At 38.8% G+C, this 16,353-nt stretch overlaps 1 long non-coding RNA gene across 3 annotated transcripts in view; it reads left to right on the top strand.

Annotated features, from left to right (window-relative positions):
• The first annotated feature begins 8,566 nt into the window (after positions 1-8,566).
• The window catches only part of LOC133256869 (uncharacterized), a 37,868-nt gene continuing 30,081 nt past the window's right edge, over positions 8,567-16,353 (top strand). Inside the window, exons 1-2 of one of the 3 annotated variants that reach the window (XR_009739322.1) lie at positions 8,567-8,678; positions 13,744-14,071. This is a non-coding gene — a long non-coding RNA (uncharacterized LOC133256869). Of the gene's footprint in view, positions 8,679-10,550; positions 14,072-16,353 lie in introns of those variants that run through there. The other 2 variants (XR_009739320.1, XR_009739321.1) reach the window with 2 other exon arrangements.

Below are 16,353 nucleotides of genomic sequence, written 5' to 3'. Positions count from 1 at the left end.
AACATTTAAAAGATATGATTTCAAATGTGATGTGTATTAAGGAGAAACATCTAGTGCTATGAGAAAGTGACTAGAGTGTGAAATCAGGCTTTCAACATACATGGAAGTGCGGAAAAAAAAAAAGTGTTAGTCTCAGTCATGTCTGACTCTTTGTGACCCCACAGACAGCAGGCTGCCCGGCTCCTTTGTCCATGGAATTCTCCAGGCAAGAACACTGGAGTGGGTAGCCACTCCCTTCTAAATGGAAGTCAGTTCAGTTCAGTTCAGTGACTCAGTCTTGTCCGACTTTTTGCAACCCCATGAATCACAGCACGCCAGGCCTCCCTGTCCATCACCAACTCCCGGAGTCCACCCAAACTCATGTCCATCGAGTCGGTGATGCCATCCGGCCATCTCATCCTCTGTCATCCCCTTCTCCTCCTGCCCCCAATCCCTCCCAGCATCAGGGTCTTTTCCAATGAGTCAACTCTTCACATGAGGTGGCCAAAGTATTGGAGTTTCAGCCTCAGCATCAGTCCTTCCAATGAACACCCAGGACTGATCTCCTTCAGAATGGACTGGTTGGATCTCCTTGCAGTCCAAGGGACTCTCAAGAGTCTTCTCCAACACCACAGTTCAAAAGCATCAATTCTTCAGCACTCAGCCTTCTTCACAGTTCAACTCTCACATACATACATGAGAACTGGAAAAACCATAGCCTTGACTAGAGGGACCTTTGTTGGCAAAGTGATATCTCTGCTTTTGAATATGCTATCTAGGTTGGTCATAACTTTCCTTCGAAGGAGTAAGCATCTTTTAATTTCATGGCTGCAGTCACCATCTGTGGTGATTTGGAGCCCCAAAAACAAAGTCTGACACTGTTTCCACTATTTCCCCATCTATTTGCCATGAAGTGATGGGATCAGATGCCATGATCTTAGTTTTCTGAATGTTGAGCTTTAAGCCAACTTTTTCACTCTCCTCTTTCACTTTAATTAAGAGGCTTTTTAATTCCTCTTCACTTTCTGCCATAAGGGTGGTGTCATCTGCATATCTGAGATTATTGATACAAGCTGACATCTAAAACCTGAAAAGGAAATAACCAGCTGAAGAGGAAACTCTTTACAAGTATGTGGGAAAAGAGAATCTACTGGGCTCTATGAAGGTCCTGGGGTATTTGACTTTTTCCAGCCAGTGTAGCTAGAGCTGAGTAGGCCATGGGAAGAAAGGCTCAGATGGAGTTCAAGAAGACATGGACCAGCTTACGTCAGAGCTGGTAGATGTGGGCCACAGTAAGAATTTGGGACTTAGTATTAAGCCAAAAGGAAAGCCATTTAACATAGAGTGACAAGATCTGACTTAAAGAGACCATTCTGACTACATTAAGAGTAACTTTAAAGGTAACAAGCTGGGGGAATTCCCTTGTAGTCCAGTGGTTAGGACTCTGAGCTCATGCTTTCCCTGCTGAGGGCTGGAACTAAGATCCTACAAGCAAGGTTCAACTAGGGAATGGCACTCACCTTGGGTAATGCAATAGGGTAAAGCACTCACCATGGATGCAAAATTTAAAGAGCTGTCAAAACACTCAGTGATCCAAATTCAGTTTAGTTCAGTCCAGTCTTTCAGTCATGTCTGACTCTCTGCAACCCCATGGACTGCAGCACGCCAGGCTTCCCTGTCCATCACCAACTCCCAGAGCTTACTCAAATTTATGTCCTTTGAGCTGGTGATGCCATCCAACCATCTCATCCTCTGTCATCCCCTTCTCCTCCTGCCTTCAATCTTTCCCAGCATCAGGGTCTTTTCCAATGAGTTAGTTCTTTACATCAGGTGGCCAAAGGATTGGAGTTTCAGCTTCAGCATCAGTCCTTCCAATGAATATTCAGGACTGATTTCCTTTAGGATTGACTGGTTTGATCTCCTTGCAGTCCAAAAGACTCTCAAGAGTTGTCTCCAACACCACACTTCAAAAGCATCAATTCTTTGGTGCCCAGCTTTCTTTATGGTCCAACTCTCACATCTGTACATGACTACTGGAAAACCCATAGCTTTGACTAGATGATCCAGATTCAGTTCAGTTCAGTCGCTCAGTCATGTCCAACTCTGCAACCCCATGAATCAGCACGCCAGGCCTCCCTGTCCATCACCAACTCCCGGAGTTCACTCAAATTCACGTCCATTAAGTCAGTGATGCCATCCAGCCATCTCATCCTCTGTTGTTCCCTTTTCTTCTTGCCCCCAATCCATCTCAGCATCAGAGTCTTTTCCAGTGAGTCAACTCTTCGCATGAGGTGGCCAAAGTACTGGAGTTTCAGTTTTAGCATCATTCCTTCCAAAGAACACCCAGGGCTGATCTCCTTTAGAATGGACTGGTTGGATCTCCTTGCAGTCCAAGATGATCCAGATTAGTCATATTTTAAAAAATAAAATCTACAAACTGCAGCCTACAGTCCAGCTCCCTATTTTTGTAAATAAGATTCTCTTGGAACCAGAGTTGAGATCCTTTTAAGAAAAGTACAATAGGATCATGCAAGTCTTTGTTTAAAATTTTGATGCTTTTTCACCATTTTTTGCATTTACTTTGATTTTTAAATACTTTATTAGAGTATGATTTATCCCTGTTAAGTTTTGTACCTCAGGCAAGTGTCTCACTTGCCTCACCCTACAAGAGCAGAAATTGGAAGATCAATTAGAACATTCACCTATCCATTCATTCAACATGGCCACACACTGGTCTTCACTGTGGGGATTCAAAGTGAAAAAACAATGACAGTCTCTACTCTCATGGAATTTATATTCTAATTTCATACTAAGAACCAAAATAAACAAGATGACTTTAGATTTTATGTGGAATTAAGGCAATGAAAGAGAGAGAATATGATCTGATGACCAGGAGTGGGCTACTTAAGAGAGCATGGCCAGGGAAGGCCACTAGAACTAAAATCTGAATGGTGAAAACCAGAGGAAGAGGGTCCTAGGTACAGGAAATGTCAAAGTAGGCTACAGCAGAATTCAGGAGACAAAAGAGAGTGGCTTGAACTGACATAGTAGCAAAGAAATATGGGGTACTTTAAAAAGAGCATCAGTAATACTTGGTTTAATGATACTAGAGTGAGGAAAGGGAGATGGCCAAGAAGACTTCCCAGAATGCTTTGATCGTCATGGTGTTTTATTCCAACAAAACTTTTGCTTCAGAGGACTGAGTACATCAATGCAGCTACTTACTGCTGGCCCCAGAATCAACAGTTTGACCCTGCACAAGGCCCAGCTCAAAAGCCAACAGCCCCACTGAAGGATCCACGTCTTTAAGAGATCTACTCCAGGCTTCCTGAATAAAATAAGATGGGAAGAGTCTAGCCATTTGACATGTAAGGAAGATATGTGCTGTTCCCTCAAGATTTCCCTTTAGGTTAGCATGATCTGTCCCAGATGGCTGACACTTTTTCTGTGGCTGTGAGTTCTCCTGTCTACTTGGGAGGTACTCCTTACATTGTGCCCATCTCTTATCCCTTTGGGTATCTCTACCCCTTTTCTAACCTGCCTCATAGTGTCTGAATACTTACTATTCTGATTATTACAACCCTCTGACGAGCAGTCTGTCACATTAGCTAGCAGCTACAGTGAACTTTTCAATACCTACATCAGCACTGGGCAGTACACAGCCTGAGAAGACTAAAGGAAGAACATTATCTTAGACATACAGACCTTACTATGATCCTATGGGGCAAAATGTTGTTATTCCTGTTTTATGGATGAGGCCACTGAAGTCCTAAGAAGTTAATGAAGTCAAAGAAGGGTTTAAAGGATAAAGAAGATTATACACTAGTAAATGAAGGAGGCAGGGTTTGAACTTTGAACTCCCATCTGACTTCATAGCCTGAATTTTTAGCCACTCTACTAAACTTCCTGCTGAAATGTGTAACTTTTATTTATTTTATTCAACTAGAGTTGATTTACAACATTGTATTAGTTTCAGGTGCACAGCCAAGTGATTCAGATATAGACAGATTGATTCTTTTTCTGTTTCTTTTCCATTGTAGGTTATTACAAGATATTGAATATATAGTGCCCTGTGCTATAAAAAAGCAAATCCTTGTTTATCGGAAAGGTGTAATCTCATTAATTTGATATGAATGCTCAAAGGGCACATGGTGTAGTGAGAGGACGGGTTGTGTCAGAGGATCTTGTGCTAGTTTCAGTTTTCCCAGCTGTCCCTCACTCTGTTCCTCTGAGTAGTAATTCTCAAACACAGGAGCCCCTTGGACCTCTAGAGGAACTTCCTTGTCCCACAACAGACCTACTGAGTTGGAATTGTTGCCATATGGGAAAGCAGGCTCAGGGTAGATAGATTTAATTATTTTAAGCAAAACCATCAATTTTCACTTTTTATGTGAAATCTCTTAATTTCTTAACGTTAGCAATGAATTCACAGTTGTTTAAAAAAAAAAATCTCCATGTAGATAAACTCATCACATCCTTGGGCCTAATCTAGCTGGGCTTCTGCTTTAAGAAAGCTGCCAACAGAATCTTTCTCCTGAAGGGAATATACTTTGTTTAAAAACATGTCTTAATATAAATTTTTAAAAAATCAACCAGACTGAAGGAAACCCAGAATAGACTGTAAATAACAACAAATGAACTTAACTGTAGTAGAAATGAATAACATAAGCACACCGAAGGGAATGGAGGGGATAAGAACTAATCTAAGTAGTTTGGGAAACTGTATGTTGACCATATATTTTAAGTTTGAGAAGAAAAGAACTGCACCAAGTATTGTGCCTTAGTCAGGAACGTGTTTTTCACAGGCACATAGGTTAGCAATTCTGAAACTACTTTACATATTGACATCACATACCCCATGATGTGACAGACTACTGGGGAGGACATCACTTTGAAGTTCTTGCTAAAAATGCATACCCTAAATCTAATCAGGAAAGGCTTCCCTGCTGGCTCAATGGTAAAGAATCTGCCTGCCAATGCAGGCGATGCAGGTTCCATCCCTAGGTAGGGAAGATCCCCTCGAGAAGGAAATGGCAACCTACTCCAGTATTCTTGCCTTGAAAATCCCATGCACTGAGGAGGCTAGCAGGCTACAGTCCACCGGGTTGCAAAGAGTCAACTAAACAACAACAATCAGAGAAAAACATCAGACAGATTCAAACTAAGGGATGTTCTACAAAAGAACTATACTCTTCACAAGTTTTAGTACTATTCCCATTTCAAGGTCATGAGAATGAGGAAAGGCTGAGGAACTATCACAGACTAAAGGAGATTTAATGAGACACGATGACAAAATCCTGGGATCTAGGATTAGGTCCTGGAAGAAACAAAGGATACTAATGGACAATCTGATGCAATCCAAAAAAAGTCTGTCATTTAGTTAATAATACTATATTGATGTTGATTTCTTGGTTTAGGTCAATGTACTACGGTTATGCAAGATGTTAACATTAAGGAAAACTGGGGGATAGGGTCTCAGGAACTCTGCATCACTTTTGCAAGTTTAGTGGATAAAGTTGATTGTTTTACTCAACCTGCATTCTACCCTCCACAGGGTACCTCCTTGTCCTGGAGAGGCTAGAACACTGAAATCTACAGTTCTAGCCCCTTAGCTTCCACCAACTTAACACATTCAAGTGAGAGTTGGAAGGCACAAATGAGGTAGGCACTATTTTCCTTTTCCTTGTGCTTATTTTCCTGCTGCAGGTGAGGTCATATGAATGTAGGGCTTTATTTTTTACAGGCGCACCTTCGGTGTTCCTTCTACAGCTTCCAGAATACTAGAGTGGGTAGCCGTTCTCTTCTCCAGGGGATCTCCCCAACCCAGGGATAGAACACACGTCTCCCACATTGCAGGCGGACTCCTTACCAGCTGAGCTACAAGAGAAGCCCAGAAAGTAAAGGTAGCTCAGTCATGTCCAACTCTTTGCAACCCTACTGGAATTCACGAAATCAGAATACTGGAGTGGATTCCCTTCTCCAGGGGATCTTCCCAACCCAGGGATCAAACCTAGGTCTCCCAAATTGCAGGCAGATTCTTTAGCAGGTTAGCAACAAGGGAAGCCCGAGATTACTAGAGTGGGTAGTCTATCCCTTCTCCAGCAGATCTTCCCGACCCAGGAATGGAACCGGGGTCTCCAGCATTGCAAGTGGATTCTTTACCAAATGAGCTAGGAGGGAAGCCCAGTTGATCTGACCTTTATTTCAAGTTTCTCACCATCTGGCATAACCTCGCCCCCTGGAGCTGAGTTTCTACACTTGAAACTCAGTTTCTGATTTTTGCCTAACACCTTGGAAGCTGAGTTCTTAAATAGAGGGTCAGAACAGTGGATCCCTGGTCCCTGTAAGCACTTCAGGGTGAAGAGCTACTTAGACAGACAGGACTCCCCAGCATGGCTGTACAGGTGGTTAAAATACTGAAACAGCCACTATCCTGAACAGCACAGTGCTTCCTTACACGTCCCCTCTCACCTGGGGGCCACCTGGACACTCCCTACAATGCATCCACTAAAGATTAATGCTTTATCCAGCATAGTCCTCAAGGCACGAGTTCCAGAGCCATGGTCAGGCTCAATTCTGATTAGTACTGATTGTTCCCTATTGGTGGTCAAATACTTTGAAGAGCATGTCTGTATGCAAGCCTGTAGTGTCTTTGTGGATTGCATGATCGCTTTACCTCTATTATTTATTTGCAACTGGGAAACTTGCCTTATATTTATTCCATAAATCTTCACTGTTCAGCTCTAAAGACTGTTATTATCCATATCTTGGGTTTAGACTCGTTTCCACTGATATTCAAGATTTTTATATTACCCTTTGCATCTTAAGCTTCTTCAACCTCAACTAGCTCACTTCTTATTGCAGAAAACTCTTAGGATTAGAGATCACTTTGAAAAGCCTCAATCTTTACCTAGTCCCAGGCTCTGGAATCAATCCTATGCTAAACTGTATTTATAAGAAAAAATTAACATTCTAACAGTATTTTTAAAACATTAAAATATGCTTGAACTCTTAAGGCAAACAAAAATTGACTCATGAACATTATTTAAAAAATAAAATCTTTGGTTATAACTTAGGTCTTCTCTTTAAATAGTGACAATGATTGTGTCCACACACTTGAGTTAACCTATGTTACTGGAAAATACTGTTAAAATCAAGACAATTTGACAAAATTAGTTAGACTCACACTTGATTTGGCAACTTTTATGCTGCAAAATACATATTAGATTTTTCCATATAATTTAGATTATTATTTCACCAAACAGAGAAACAATGATTGCTTCAAGTTACAGAATTCATAATACACCTACCTTTTAAAGAAGGATATTCATGCTTCTCTTGTAAGGAACCTATGAAAGAAGCTGGAAGGTAAGTTCACAAGGGATACTTCTACAATTAAAGTAGAAGAAGTTCAAATGGGTGCATATCACTTATATTTTTCAGAAAGGAAAACCAAGGAAATATCCTAAATTAGAAAATAAGAAATCCCACTTGGTCATCACTGATTGCTAGAATAGGATTTTTGCATCTATGTTCATCAGTGATATTGGCCTGTAAAACCTCATAGAATGAAAGTAAAAAAGCAGGATAAAAATAGAATTCAGCTGTGAATCCCAGGGATGCAAGGATGCAAATCAATCAATGTAATACACCATATTAACAAATTGAAGATTATCTCAATAGATGCAGAGAAAGCAGGAAAGCAGGAATAGAAGGAACATACCTCAACATAATAAAAGCTATATATGACAGCAAACATTATCCTCAATGGTGAAAAATTGAAAGCATGATGACATGATCACATAGAAAACCCTAAAGACTCCACCAGAAAATTACTAGAACTAATCAATGATTACAGGATATAAAATCAAGAAATGCATTCCTATACACTAATAATGAGAAAACAGACAAGCAACGAAAAGAATAAAATACTTAGGAATGAAACTAAAGACCTGAAAACTATAAAACACTGGTGAAAGAAATCAAAGAGGACACTAATAGATGGACCATGTTTATGGATTGGAAGAATCCTACCCAAAGAAATCTTTGTGAAGATGTATCGAGGTATGCCAGCAAAACAAAGGCAAAAATCAAGAACGATGAAGACATGGAATACAAGACAGCAGGCAACTAAATGTCCAGTGAAGAACAAGGCCAAGATGCAGCAGAGCTGGAAGATACGTGTCTCCACAGGAGCTGAGTCTGTCACTGGGCCCAAGGAACATGTATTCAAGGCTGAGAACAGAATGCCTTTCCTGCTGTAGGTGGATAAACAAGGTACACAGTTCCTCTTTTCAGTAAGGAAAAAGAAAGACAATTTGAATTTGTAGGAAAGACAGGAAAACTTCACAAGAAAGCCACAGATTAGATATGAAGCAAACTAAAATGTGGCTTGATCTTGAACAGCTGATGGGATTCAAGGAAAGGGACATTCTCTTAGGTTGCAGAGGTCAAAAAGTGGACTCAGGAAGGAGGAAATGTCCTACAATAGCACCTGCTGCACTGAGTAATATTTACACAGTGATAACAAAGCAAATGTTGCTTACTGCCGTTCAAAGTTTAGAATCTGTTATAGACAAAACATTGCATATCTATTTATAGCTACAGAACAGAGTGTAGTTGTCGTTAACCTCAATGTCATAAAACTAAAGAAAGCAAAAGTGAAGCTGACAGAGGCTGGGTGGAAGAGAAAACGAAAGGTGGGTTTGATAATGGTTTCATCTTACATACAGGGGAGACAAGAGCTATTTTTTTTTTAAAGATGATAAACAAGACATGGGAGTTTATCTCAAATTATAAAGACTTCCAGTAAAGAAAATATAACTACTAAAAAGGGAGAGAAGGAAGAGTAACTTAAGTTAAGTCCTTATCTTTCAAAGGGAGGAGTATATATGTCTACAACTGATACAGCAAGAAATATTGACATAGGAATATTATTCAGAGTTATAAAGACTACCTGGGAAACAAAACAAAACGAATTGCCCCAGAAAAGTAATACTGGGACGAGTGGTGAAGGAATGGCAGAGAGGGCTGTGACATTTCATTGTAAGTCCTCTCAACTGGCTAATTTTTTTAACTAAATAGCATAAGAGATTTGCACAGAACGTGAACCATTAACAGGCTGAATGCTTAACCATGTTTTTAATATTTTTTGAATTTTTTGTTTTTGATGAGATTTCCTAATGTCTTTATTACACTTAAAATCCTTTCATAATTTGTGTAGAAGCTACACAAGTTGGTTCTGTTTCATATTCAATCTACTGAATACTGACTTTTGTCCACTTTCCTATAATCTAGTGTATCTATAATCTTGTATAAAAAATCTCTCATTTGCTATATTATGAAACAAGGGTGGGATATTTATGAAGCAGATAGTAACAAAGTTCTGGTCCAGCTTTTTTTTTTTTTTTCTGGTCCAGTTTTTGTGCCTACAAAATCGAAGGGAAAACCATAAAAAGACTCAGAATAGATTGCATAAACAAATATATATTGAGTACATATTAACTCCCAGGCACAAGGCTAGCTGATAATATACTGCATCAAGACAAGACCAGAAGAATTATTTTTATTATCACTTTATCTGAAATTTTAGAAAATGTGTTCATTTAGTGCAGGATTTCTCAACTTTGGCACTATTGACATGTTGGACCACATAGTTTGTTGTTGAGTGTCTGTCCTGTGCTTTGTAGACATTTAGCAGCATCCCTGGTTTCTACCATTAGAGGTCAATAATATGTCCTCCCCTCTCCCGTTCTTCCAATAGTGACAACCAAAACTGTCTCCAGATTTTGTACCTGGTTGAGAATCATTGGGTGTGATCATATTTTTAAAGAACTACAATTTAATTTTAGAGATGCTACTACTGTGTCAACCTTATTTCTTTTGTGATGAATTTGTCTTACATATTGTCTCATTAGACTTGAGAAACATAGCCACAATGGACTTTGATTCTTAGATGAGATAAATGTAATCTTTAACACTGCAGTTGAGTGGCATTTTCAACTAACTTATGAATAGCAAAACAAATATGACTTGCTATTTTTAGCTTAGGGAGTCTATCTTAAACCATACATGCTGGTACAACTGTGAAATCTAAGCTTTTAGGATTTCTCCTGAGTTAACCAGATGGCATGCTTATGGTCTGCCTACAAAATCTTTCCTTTCTTTTCAAATAAGCTATTTTTCACTTTCCACTTTAAGATCATATACTTTTAGATTCTTTCCAAGTGAGAAAAAAAGTCCAGGCTACATTAGACACTAAAGTGAATGATCACAAGTCCTGAGATTCCTGGGACTTATAAATCCAAGGAAAATGTCACCTATCTCCATGTTTTTACCCTCACCTTGTTGTATCTTCATGTAACCTTAGCTTCTAATCTATCCTTACAGTAACAGCAAATGCACATATACTCCTTATTTCCCAGGCATCATTCTAAGCTCCTTCACATTTATTTAAACTGCTTTTCACTTTATTGAGGCATACCTGATATACAAAACTGCACATATTTAAAGTATATGAAAAAAATAAATAAATAAAGTATATGATTCGGTAAGTTTGCACATGTGTACAACCGTGAAACCATCACCACAATCAAAGCAATAAACATATCTATAGAAGTAAGATGTTTTATTTTGACTTAATTTCAGACAGAAAAATTGCAAGAATAGTACAAAGAGCTACTGGATATCTTTCACCAAGATTCAGCGGTTGTTCCCACTTTACTACATTTGATTCTCTCTTCCCCCTCTCTATACCTATGTGTGTCTATAGTATGTAATTTTTTCCTCAACCACTTTAGAATGTTACATTATGCCATTTTACCTCTAAATACCTCAGTGTAGTGTTCTTCCTAAAACCAAGGAAATTGACATTATTATGACATTATCTAATTTACATTCAGACCTCACCATTTGTCCTAAAAACGTCCTTTAAATCAGAAGATGATCCAAGATGAATATGTGCATTCAATTGCTATGCCTCTTTGTCATCCTTTAGCCTGGCACAGTCTCAGTCTCTCTGCAGAGAATGACACTGACATTTTTGACAACTACAGGACACTGGTGTTGTGGACTGTTTCTCTTTGAATTTGTGTGATAATTCTTCATGAAAGAGATTCAGGCTATGCAATGTAGCAAGAACACCACAGAAGGGATGGTGAGTTCTTGCCAGTGCTTCAAAAGACATATGATACTGGTTTTCCCCAATATGAGTGATACTATCCTTGACATTGGTTAAGGCATGATCAGCCAGATTTCCCCACTGTCTTTTGTAGTTAATAGGTATCTTGTAGAGAGATACTTTGAGATTATGTAAATACTTTGTTATCCTCAAATTTTCACCCACCAGTTTTAGCACCCATAATTATTACTGATAGTTTCATTAGAAAACAATGATTTTCTAATTTTATCATCTCTTCTACATGGCTTTCTACTTTAAAAATGAACTTTCTTTACCTAGCTACCTATGTATCTACCTGTCTATATGTCTGTCTAGTTCTATCAGTGTGGTCCTACTCTTTACTCAGTTAGTTATATTCCTTTGCTTTGTTTCATTTTTATTTTCATGTCAGACTGTTAGAGTCAGTCAAATGAGAGTTCCTTCAAACAGGTTTCTGTGATTGACATAGCTCAAAAAGATGTCCCAGGCCTGGAATCAAGTCTTGGTTGTTTTGAATGGTATTCAAAAGCCAGCATCTGCATGCTGGGTGCTTATTGCTATTGGGCTCTGTGAGCAGACAAATGGGAACTGGATGTATTTACAGACATTTATACATACATATCTGTGTGTACATACATACATGTATACATATACCTTATCTTATTGCACTTCATCTTATTGTGCTTCACAGATAACACATCAAATTGAAAACTGAATCAATGAATACATAAAATTGAAAGTTTGTGGGAACACTGCAGCAAGAAAATCTATCACCACCATTTTTCCAAAAGCATTTGTTTACTTCATGTCTCTGTGCCACATTTTGGTAATTCTCATAACATGTCAAACACTTCCATTATTATTATATTTGTTATGGTGATGTTTGATCAGTGATCTTTTATGTTACTATTGTAAAAATATTACAACTTGATGAAGACTCGAATGATGATTAGCATTTCTTCCAAGAAAGTATTTTTAAAGTATGTATATTGTTTTGAGACATAATACTGTTGCATACAATAAGCTGCATTATAGGGTAAATGTAACTTTTATATGCACTGGGAAACAAAAAAATTTGTGTGGATTGCTTTATTGCAGTATTTGCTTTATTGTGGTGGTCTAGAATCAAACTCAAACTTGCAGTATTCCCAAGGTCTGTATTAATTCCCAATGTCTGTACTAATATTTATCCATTGTTATAATCCTATGAAGCATCTACAATTTTTATTATTTTCATTTTACAGCTAAAGAAACTGAGGCATAGAAAACATTAAATAACTTGCTAAGGATCTTCCAGTCAAGTCAGAAGGCTGAGATTGGAACTTAGGCAGTCTGGTTGCAGGCTTACCCTCTAAGCATAACTATTCAAAGACAAAATTTTCCCAGGGTTGAGAAGGAAGTTTATCCAACATGATCTAAAATTTTTACTGAGTTCCTTGACTTTAATGTCATATCCCATTTATTACTTGGGGAAAAGTAAAGGATGTCCTGCTCATCTGGGAACCAAATCTGAGCAATAGACTTGACACACAATTGCTTCTTCATTCAGAAAACTAAAGGTGTGCAACTGCAAACTTCCTACGCACCAAGAAATACCTCATGGTGGGATATCGGAATGTTTTAAAAACCTATCCAGAGAATACCTGCTTTGCTCAAGATTACGTTGCTCTGAAGGAAACAAAAATCCTAAGAATGACTTAGAAAGCCAAATTTAAGACCGTGATGATACCAGTATGAATTTATCCTTGGAAGATTTTATAAAAGCAAAAAGAAGGTTGAATATAAATTTGACATATACCTTATGTCTAATTTGGGGCGTGGTATCATGAAAATTTTTAAAAATTCATGTGATACCAAGGCCAGTGATTCTTAAAGGAAATACAAAAGGATAGGGAAGTTTTTATGATGATATTCTAACAAAGTAAGTGCCAGTGATTCCATAAAGCAACCAAAGTGCCAGGAATGGAGCTCTCAGTTGAACTCAGACAAACTCACAAATCAAGGATGAATAAAAGACACAAGACAAACCCTAAGGATACTGTAGTAGGGCACACCACAAATGATCTCTGTATAGATGTATACATACCTTGAAACTTGACATATTGCAGGTTAGTGGGGATGTGTTCAATTATTTACTAAATATTGCTTGGACAATTAGTTATCTATATAGAAAATAATAATATTTGTTCCTACTTCACACCATAAACAAAAATAATTACCAGGAGAATTAAAGCCCTCAATATGAAAAGCAGAAATTTTACACACAGGTATGCTGAGGTTAGGGAGAATATCCTCCTGACTTTAGGACAGAAGAGCTGTTTGTTGTTGGTTTTTTTCTTTAAACAAAATTAAAGCGCACATGCAAGAAAATGACATTTGATTATGTTAAAGTTTGGAAACTGTACATCTTTAAAACATTCCCAAAGTAAAAAAACAAGCTGAAGACTGGAAGACTATTTGCAAATGCAAATGAATGACAAGGAATTAAGTTTCTTGAATACATAAAGAAACTTGTACAAATTAATACAAGACAACCCAATACTGTAAAATAGTAATATCAAGAATAATGATGACATATGGTATTAACACATAAGAGTCTTTTACAGAAAGCTGCTGCTGCTGCTAAGTCACTTCAGTCGTGTCCAACTGTGTGTGACCCCACAGACGGCAGCCACAAGGCTCCCCCATCCCTGGGATTCTCCAGGCAAGAACACTGGAGTGGGTTGCCATTTCCTTCTCCAATGCATGAAAGTGAAAAGTCAAAGTGAAGTTGCTCAGTCGCGTCCGACTCCCAGCGACCCCACAGACTGCAGCCTACCAGGCTCCTCCATCCATGGGACTTTCCAGGCAAAGTACTGGAGTGGGGTGCCATTGCCTTCTCCAACAGAAAGCTGAATAGTCAACAAATATATGAAAAGATGCTCCACTTCAATGGTAATCAGGGATGTTCAAACCATGATCAAGTACAATTACACTGGAAAGTTAAGAATTCTGAGAATGTTAAACATTAATGAAGATGGGAAGCAAGAGAAAAGTTCTGCTAAGAGAGTATGGTGCTTTGAGAGTATTCACTTTGGAGAGCAATTTGGCAGCTTATATTGAGCTAGAAGATGCATGTGCCTTCAGTCGATCAGTTCAGTTGTTCAGTCGTGTCCAATTCATTGCCACCCCATGGGCTGCAGCATGCCAGGCTTCCCTGTCCATCACCAACTCCTGGAGTCTACTCAAGCTCATGTCCATTGCATCGGTGATGCCATCCAATCATCTCATTCTTTGTCGGCCCTTCTCTGCCAGCCTTCAATCTTTCCCAGAATCAGGGTCTTTTCCAATGAGTTGGTCTTCACATCAGGTGGCCAAAGTATTGGAGTTTCAGCTACAGCATCAGGACTGATTTCCTTTAGGATGGATGGGTTGGATCTCCTTGCAGTCCAAAGGACTCTCAAGAGTCTTCTCCAACACCACAGTTCAAAATCATCAATTCTTCAGCATTCAGCTTTCTTTATAGTCCAACTCTCACATCCATACATGACTACTGGAAAAACCACAGGTTTGACTAGATGGACCTTTGTTGGCGAAGTAATGTCTCTGCTTTTTCATATGCTGTCTAGGTTGGTCAGTTTTTCTTCCAAGGAGCAAGCAAGCATTTTTAAATGTTATGGCTGCAGTCACCATCTGTAGGGATCTTGGACCCCCCAAAAATAAAGTCTCTCACTGTTTCCATTCTTTCCCCATCTATTTGCCATGAAGTGATGGGGCCAGATGCCATGATCTTCGTTTTCTGAATGTTGAGTTTTAAGCCAACTTTTTCACTCTCCTCTTTCACTTTCATCAAGAGGTTCTTTAATTCTTCACTTTCTGCCATAAGGGTGGGTTCATCTGCATATCTGAAGTTATTGATATTTCTCGTGGCAATCTGGATTCCAGCTTGTGCTTCCTCCAGCCTGGCATTTCGCATGACATACTCTGCATATAAGTGAAATAAGCAGGGTAACAATACACAGCCTTGATGTACTCCTTTCCTGATTTGGAACCAGTCTCTGTTGTTCCATGTCCAGTTCTGTCACTTCTTGACCTACATACAGATTTCTCAGGAGCCAGGTCAGGTGGTCTGGTATTCCCATCTCTTTAAGAATTTTCCAAAATTTGTTGTGGTCCACACAGTCAAAAGCTTTGGTGTAGTCAATAAAGCAAAAGTAGATATTTTTCTGGAATTCTCTTGCTTTTCCAATGATTCAAGTGATGTTGGCAATTTGATCTCTGGTTCCTCTGCCTTTTCTAAAACCAGCTTGAACATCTGGAAGTTCACAGTTCATGTACTGTTGAAGCCTGGCTTGGAGAATTTTGAGCATTACTTTGCTAGCATGTGAGATGAGTGCAATTGTGCGGTAGTTTGAGCATTCTTTGGCATTGCCTTTCTATGGGATTGGAATGAAAACTGACCTTTTCCAGTCCTGTGGCCACTGCTGAGCTTTCCAAATTTGCTGGCATATTGAGTGCAGCATTTTCACAGCATCATCTTTCAGGATTTGAAATAGCTCAACTGGAATTCCATCACCTGCACTAGCTTTGTTCATAATGATGCTTCCTAAGGCCCACTTGACCTCACATTCCAGGATTTCTGGCTCTAGGTGAGTGATCTCACCATCATGGTTATCTGGGTCATGAAGATCTTTTTTGTATAGTTCTTCTGTGTATTCTTGCCACTTCTTAATATCTTCCGCTTCTGTTGGTCCATACCATTTCTGTCCTTTATCGAGCTCATCTTTGCATGAAATATTCCCTTGGTATCTCTAATTTTCTTGAAGAGATCTCTAGTCTTTCCCACTGTGCCCTGGGACCTCCTAATTCTACTCCTAGTTAAAATTTCCTTTAGAAAAATGTACTAGGAGAAAGAATGTGCATAGCACATCGTATGTAATAGCAAATATTTGGCAACAACCTAAATGCCCCATCCACTGGAGAATGGGAAATAAATACTATATGGTATATTCAGTTTAACAAATTCTCTAAGCTGTGGAAATGAGTAAAATTTACAGCTATCTGCATCTCCACATATGGAGGATGCAAAAGAATATATAAATACTCCATTGACATAAAATTTTTAAACATACAAATAAATCCTACATATACTGCTTAAGAATACACACACACACACACACACACATAGTTAAATTATAAGAAAAAACACGGAAATGAAAAATCACCAAATTTAGGAG

The sequence above is a fragment of the Bos javanicus genome, chromosome 11 (genome assembly GCF_032452875.1).
Source record: "Bos javanicus breed banteng chromosome 11, ARS-OSU_banteng_1.0, whole genome shotgun sequence".
NCBI classification, from domain to species: domain Eukaryota; kingdom Metazoa; phylum Chordata; class Mammalia; order Artiodactyla; family Bovidae; genus Bos; species Bos javanicus.
The sequence above is the reverse complement of the archived record's forward strand: the minus strand, read 5'-3'. Positions and strand labels throughout refer to the sequence as shown.